This window comes from Tasmannia lanceolata, unplaced genomic scaffold (genome assembly GCF_043159265.1).
Source record: "Tasmannia lanceolata isolate RefF3 unplaced genomic scaffold, GAP_Taslan_0.1 ptg000053l, whole genome shotgun sequence".
In the NCBI taxonomy this organism is placed as follows: domain Eukaryota; kingdom Viridiplantae; phylum Streptophyta; class Magnoliopsida; order Canellales; family Winteraceae; genus Tasmannia; species Tasmannia lanceolata.
Window position 1 is genome coordinate 77,501 of NW_027518730.1, and position 7,500 is coordinate 85,000.

The window sequence follows — 7,500 nt, forward strand, 5'->3', positions numbered from 1 at the left end:
CCTTAGCCTATCCAGGCAAAAACGCCCAAAACCAGCACATTCCAGTGCCTATCCGGGCAAAAACGCCCTAAGCCTGCGCATTCCAGCGCCCCGCAGCATGCCACCCTCCTATAGGGTTTGCGCAACCAACCCGCCTAACCACCAGTGGCAACCAAAGGTGCTGTTAGCGACGACTTCTGAAGACGCAACGAGACGCGACGGGTTTGCGCCCAGACGCGACGAGGCGATGCGGGATCTGCGCCCAACCGTGCCTACACCCGCCGACTTGATGCGGGAGCTGCTGGCCCAAGCATGCCTAGCGTGCAAGGCCTGCGTGCAAGGCTAGTGTGCAAGGCTCGTGGGCAAGGCTAGTGCGCAAGGCTAGTGCCCAAGGTCTGTGTGCAAGGCTAGTGCCCAAGGCTAGTGAGCATGGCCTGTGTGCAAGGCTAGTGTGCAAGGCTTGTATGCAAGGCTAGTGTGCAAGGCTGGTGTGCAAGGCTTGTGGGCAAGGCTGGTGCGCAAGGCTAGTTCCCAAGGGTTGTGTGCAAGGCTAGTGCCCAAGGCAAGTGCGCAAGGCTCGTGCCCAAAGCTAGTGCGCAAGGCTTGTGTGCAAGGCTACTGCGATGGGCCAGTGCCCAAGGCTTGTGAGCAAGGCTTGTATGCATGGCTTGTGTGCAAGGCTAGCGTCCAAGGCTTGTGCGCATGGCTTGTGCGCAAGGCTTGTGTCCAAGGCTTTTGTGCAAGGCTCGTGCGCAAGGCTAGTGTGCAAGGCTTGTGCGCATTGGCAGGTAGCCCACCAGCATGCACGATCCAAATGCCACTCACGCGACAACACGGTGCCAAGCCGGGCATGGTGTGCACTCAAAACCAATCAACGGACAGAGGTCATGCGTCATGGGGGGGATCTAGCAAGGCCATGGGGAAGGTCATGGAGGACCTTGGAAGCAAGCGCAAGACGAGAGCGAATCGAACAAGGGGCCAGGACGGGGCCTTGTGCCCATGGTCTTCGCAAGACAGCGTCCAAGGCACCCGAAAGCCCAAGGGAACCCAAACCCGGCCGACACTTGCAATCGCACATGCTCTCTACAACACACCATCAATGCCGCCCAACGGGGCCAGCACGAGCAGTCCTCCGCGGTCCCCTGGCCCTGCGCACGTTTGTCTTCGAAACCGAGCATCAATGCCACAGAAAGTGCCGGGGCGCCAGCTGGAGCCATCATCCGCGTTGCCATGGCTCGCTTGGCCTTGGCTTGCCAGGCCCCGACACGAGCAATCGCGCATTTTCTTTGCAACCGACCATCAATGCCGCCCAACGGGGCCAGCACGAGCAGTCATCCGCGGTCCCCTGGCCCTGCGCACGTTTGTCTTTGAAACCGAGCATCAATGCCACAGAAAGTGCCGGGGCGCCAGCTGGAGCCATCATCCGACGTGCCATGGCTCTGGTCCCATGGTCTTCGCAACCGAGCATTCGTGACACCCGCGGGGCCAGGACACCAACCCTTCCGACACGAGCATTCGCGCATGTTCTTTGGCCACACAACGGCGCCAGCACGAGCAAAATCATCCGCGGTGCGGTGGCCTTGCACGGCCTTTTGTCTTTGGAACCAACCATCAGTGCCACGGGAAGTGCCGGAGTCCCGGCATCCGCGGTGCCAAGTCATTGCGCCCTTGGTCTCTGCAGCGGGGCATGCCGGGCACTCCCAACCATTGCAAGCAAGCAAGCAAGCAAGAAAGAAAGTAAGTAAGTAAGTAAGTATTACATATAGGGGCGGGACATGCGGGGAGATCTGCGAAACGTGCATTACGGGGCACACGCGTACCTACCGGGGCATACCGACCCCTATTGGGGCACACGTGTGCATATCGGGGCATACCGGGCCTATCGGGGCACACGCGTACATACCGGGGCATACCGAGCCCTACTGGGGCACACGTGCGCATATCGGGGCGTACCAAGCCTATCGGGGCATACGCATGTATCCCAAGGCATACCGAGTCTATCCGGGCATACGCGTTCATACCGGGGCGTAACGGGCCTATCGGGGCATACTTGGGCATATCCGGGCAAAAAATGCCCAAAACTTGCGCAACCTTGGCAACCGTGGTCCATTCCTCTCTATATGCCTAGCCTTGCCAACCGTGGTCCATTCCTCACTATATGCCATGGCCTTGTGCCCATGGTCTTCCCAAGACAGCGTCCAAGGCCCCCGGAAGGCCAAGGGAGCCCAACCCAGCAATGCCCTGCTATGGCAAGCCAAGGCCAAGCATTCCGGTGCCTATCCGGGCAAAAATGCAATTCCTCTCTATATGCCTAGCCTTGGCAACCGTGGTCCATTCCCCACCATATGCCATGGCCTTGTGCCCATGGTCTTCCCAAGACAGTGTCCAAGGCGCCCGGAAGGCCAAGGGAGCCCAACCCAGCAATGCCCTGCTTTGGCAAGCCAAGGCCAAGCATTCCGGTGCCTAACCTTGGCAACCGTGGTCCTTTCCTCACCATATGCCATGGCCTTGTGCCCATGGTCTTCGCAAGACATCGTCCAAGGCGCCCAAAAGGCCAAGGGAGCCCAACCCAGCAATGCCTTGCTAGGACAAGCCAAGGCCAAGCATTCCGGTGCCTATCCGGGCAAAAACGCCCAAAGCATGCCCATTCCTTAGCCTATCCAGGCAAAAACGCCCAAAATCTGCACATTCTAGTGCCTATCCGGGCAAAAACGCCCACCAGCATGCCACCCTCCTATAGGGTTTGCGCAACCAACCAGCCTAACCACCAGTGGCAACCAAAGGTGCTGTTAGCGACGACTTCTGAAGACGCAACGAGACGCGACGTGTTTGCGCCCAGACGCGACGAGACGATGCGGGATCTGCGCCCAAGAATGCCTAGACCCGTCGACTTGATGCGGGATCAGCTCGCCCAAGCATGCCTAGTGTGCAAGGCCTGTGTGCAAGGCTAGTGTCCAAGGCTAGTGTGCAAGGCTCATGTGGAACGCTAGTGCGCAAGGCTAGTGCCCAAGGCTTGTGTGCCAGGCCCGTGTGCAAGGCTAGTGTCCAGGGCTTGTGTGCATTGCTTGAGTGCAAGGCTTGTGTGCATTGCTCGAGTGCATGGCTTGTGTGCAAGGGTTGTGCGCAAGGCTAGTGTGCGGGGCTTGTGCGCATGGCTAATGTGCACGGCTTGTGTGCATGGCTACCGTGCAAGGCTAGTTTGCATGGCTAGGGTGCAAGGCTCGCATGCGAGGCTAGTGTGCAAGGCTGCGTGCAAGGGAAGCGTGCAGGGCGAGTGTGCGAGGCCACTGTGCACGGCGCCAGCACTAGCGAGCCATCATCCGCGTTGCCATGGCTCGCTTGGCCTTGGCTTGCCAGGCCCCGACACGAGCAATCGCGCATTTTCTTTGCAACCGACCATCAATGCCGCCCAACGGGGCCAGCACGAGCAGTCCTCCGCGGTCCCCTGGCCCTGCGCACGTTTGTCTTTGAAACCGAGCATCAATGCCACAGAAAGTGCCGGGGCGCCAGCTGGAGCCATCATCCGACGTGCCATGGCTCGCTTGGCCTTGGCTTGCCGGGCCCCGACACGAGCAATCGCGCATTTTCTTTGCAACCGACCATCAATGCCGCCCAACGGGGCCAGCACGAGCAGTCATCCGCGGTCCCCTGGCCCTGCGCACGTTTGTCTTTGAAACCGAGCATCAATGCCACAGAAAGTGCCGGGGCGCCAGCTGGAGCCATCATCCGACGTGCCATGGCTCTGGTCCCATGGTCTTCGCAACCGAGCATTCGTGACACCCGCGGGGCCAGGACACCAACCCTTCCGACACGAGCATTCGCGCATGTTCTTTGGCCACACAACGGCGCCAGCACGAGCAAAATCATCCGCGGTGCGGTGGCCTTGCACGGCCTTTTGTCTTTGGAACCAACCATCAGTGCCACGGGAAGTGCCGGAGTCCCGGCATCCGCGGTGCCAAGTCATTGCGCCCTTGGTCTCTGCAGCGGGGCATGCCGGGCACTCCCAACCATTGCAAGCAAGCAAGCAAGCAAGAAAGAAAGTAAGTAAGTAAGTAAGTATTACATATAGGGGCGGGACATGCGGGGAGATCTGCGAAACGTGCATTACGGGGCACACGCGTACCTACCGGGGCATACCGACCCCTATTGGGGCACACGTGTGCATATCGGGGCATACCGGGCCTATCGGGGCACACGCGTACATACCGGGGCATACCGAGCCCTACTGGGGCACACGTGCGCATATCGGGGCGTACCAAGCCTATCGGGGCATACGCATGTATCCCAAGGCATACCGAGTCTATCCGGGCATACGCGTTCATACCGGGGCGTAACGGGCCTATCGGGGCATACTTGGGCATATCCGGGCAAAAAATGCCCAAAACTTGCGCAACCTTGGCAACCGTGGTCCATTCCTCTCTATATGCCTAGCCTTGCCAACCGTGGTCCATTCCTCACTATATGCCATGGCCTTGTGCCCATGGTCTTCCCAAGACAGCGTCCAAGGCCCCCGGAAGGCCAAGGGAGCCCAACCCAGCAATGCCCTGCTATGGCAAGCCAAGGCCAAGCATTCCGGTGCCTATCCGGGCAAAAATGCAATTCCTCTCTATATGCCTAGCCTTGGCAACCGTGGTCCATTCCCCACCATATGCCATGGCCTTGTGCCCATGGTCTTCCCAAGACAGTGTCCAAGGCGCCCGGAAGGCCAAGGGAGCCCAACCCAGCAATGCCCTGCTTTGGCAAGCCAAGGCCAAGCATTCCGGTGCCTAACCTTGGCAACCGTGGTCCTTTCCTCACCATATGCCATGGCCTTGTGCCCATGGTCTTCGCAAGACATCGTCCAAGGCGCCCAAAAGGCCAAGGGAGCCCAACCCAGCAATGCCTTGCTAGGACAAGCCAAGGCCAAGCATTCCGGTGCCTATCCGGGCAAAAACGCCCAAAGCATGCCCATTCCTTAGCCTATCCAGGCAAAAACGCCCAAAATCTGCACATTCTAGTGCCTATCCGGGCAAAAACGCCCACCAGCATGCCACCCTCCTATAGGGTTTGCGCAACCAACCAGCCTAACCACCAGTGGCAACCAAAGGTGCTGTTAGCGACGACTTCTGAAGACGCAACGAGACGCGACGTGTTTGCGCCCAGACGCGACGAGACGATGCGGGATCTGCGCCCAAGAATGCCTAGACCCGTCGACTTGATGCGGGATCAGCTCGCCCAAGCATGCCTAGTGTGCAAGGCCTGTGTGCAAGGCTAGTGTCCAAGGCTAGTGTGCAAGGCTCATGTGGAACGCTAGTGCGCAAGGCTAGTGCCCAAGGCTTGTGTGCCAGGCCCGTGTGCAAGGCTAGTGTCCAGGGCTTGTGTGCATTGCTTGAGTGCAAGGCTTGTGTGCATTGCTCGAGTGCATGGCTTGTGTGCAAGGGTTGTGCGCAAGGCTAGTGTGCGGGGCTTGTGCGCATGGCTAATGTGCACGGCTTGTGTGCATGGCTACCGTGCAAGGCTAGTTTGCATGGCTAGGGTGCAAGGCTCGCATGCGAGGCTAGTGTGCAAGGCTGCGTGCAAGGGAAGCGTGCAGGGCGAGTGTGCGAGGCCACTGTGCACGGCGCCAGCACTAGCGAGCCATCATCCGCGTTGCCATGGCTCGCTTGGCCTTGGCTTGCCAGGCCCCGACACGAGCAATCGCGCATTTTCTTTGCAACCGACCATCAATGCCGCCCAACGGGGCCAGCACGAGCAGTCATCCGCGGTCCCCTGGCCCTGCGCACGTTTGTCTTTGAAACCGAGCATCAATGCCACAGAAAGTGCCGGGGCGCCAGCTGGAGCCATCATCCGACGTGCCATGGCTCGCTTGGCCTTGGCTTGCCGGGCCCCGACACGAGCAATCGCGCATTTTCTTTGCAACCGACCATCAATGCCGCCCAACGGGGCCAGCACGAGCAGTCATCCGCGGTCCCCTGGCACTGCGCACGTTTGTCTTTGAAACCGAGCATCAATGCCACAGAAAGTGCCGGGGCGCCAGCTGGAGCCATCATCCGACGTGCCATGGCTCTGGTCCCATGGTCTTCGCAACCGAGCATTCGTGACACCCGCGGGGCCAGGACACCAACCCTTCCGACACGAGCATTCGCGCATGTTCTTTGGCCACACAACGGCGCCAGCACGAGCAAAATCATCCGCGGTGCGGTGGCCTTGCACGGCCTTTTGTCTTTGGAACCAACCATCAGTGCCACGGGAAGTGCCGGAGTCCCGGCATCCGCGGTGCCAAGTCATTGCGCCCTTGGTCTCTGCAGCGGGGCATGCCGGGCACTCCCAACCATTGCAAGCAAGCAAGCAAGCAAGAAAGAAAGTAAGTAAGTAAGTAAGTATTACATATAGGGGCGGGACATGCGGGGAGATCTGCGAAACGTGCATTACGGGGCACACGCGTACCTACCGGGGCATACCGACCCCTATTGGGGCACACGTGTGCATATCGGGGCATACCGGGCCTATCGGGGCACACGCGTACATACCGGGGCATACCGAGCCCTACTGGGGCACACGTGCGCATATCGGGGCGTACCAAGCCTATCGGGGCATACGCATGTATCCCAAGGCATACCGAGTCTATCCGGGCATACGCGTTCATACCGGGGCGTAACGGGCCTATCGGGGCATACTTGGGCATATCCGGGCAAAAAATGCCCAAAACTTGCGCAACCTTGGCAACCGTGGTCCATTCCTCTCTATATGCCTAGCCTTGCCAACCGTGGTCCATTCCTCACTATATGCCATGGCCTTGTGCCCATGGTCTTCCCAAGACAGCGTCCAAGGCCCCCGGAAGGCCAAGGGAGCCCAACCCAGCAATGCCCTGCTATGGCAAGCCAAGGCCAAGCATTCCGGTGCCTATCCGGGCAAAAATGCGATTCCTCTCTATATGCCTAGCCTTGGCAACCGTGGTCCATTCCCCACCATATGCCATGGCCTTGTGCCCATGGTCTTCCCAAGACAGTGTCCAAGGCGCCCGGAAGGCCAAGGGAGCCCAACCCAGCAATGCCCTGCTTTGGCAAGCCAAGGCCAAGCATTCCGGTGCCTAACCTTGGCAACCGTGGTCCTTTCCTCACCATATGCCATGGCCTTGTGCCCATGGTCTTCGCAAGACATCGTCCAAGGCGCCCAAAAGGCCAAGGGAGCCCAACCCAGCAATGCCCTGCTAGGGCAAGCCAAGGCCAAGCATTCCGGTGCCTAACCTTGGCAACCGTGGTCCTTTCCTCACCATATGCCATGGCCTTGTGCCCATGGTCTTCGCAAGACATCGTCCAAGGCGCCCAAAAGGCCAAGGGAGCCCAACCCAGCAATGCCTTGCTAGGACAAGCCAAGGCCAAGCATTCCGGTGCCTATCCGGGCAAAAACGCCCAAAGCATGCCCATTCCTTAGCCTATCCAGGCAAAAACGCCCAAAATCTGCACATTCTAGTGCCTATCCGGGCAAAAACGCCCACCAGCATGCCACCCTCCTATAGGGTTTGCGCAACCAACCAGCCTA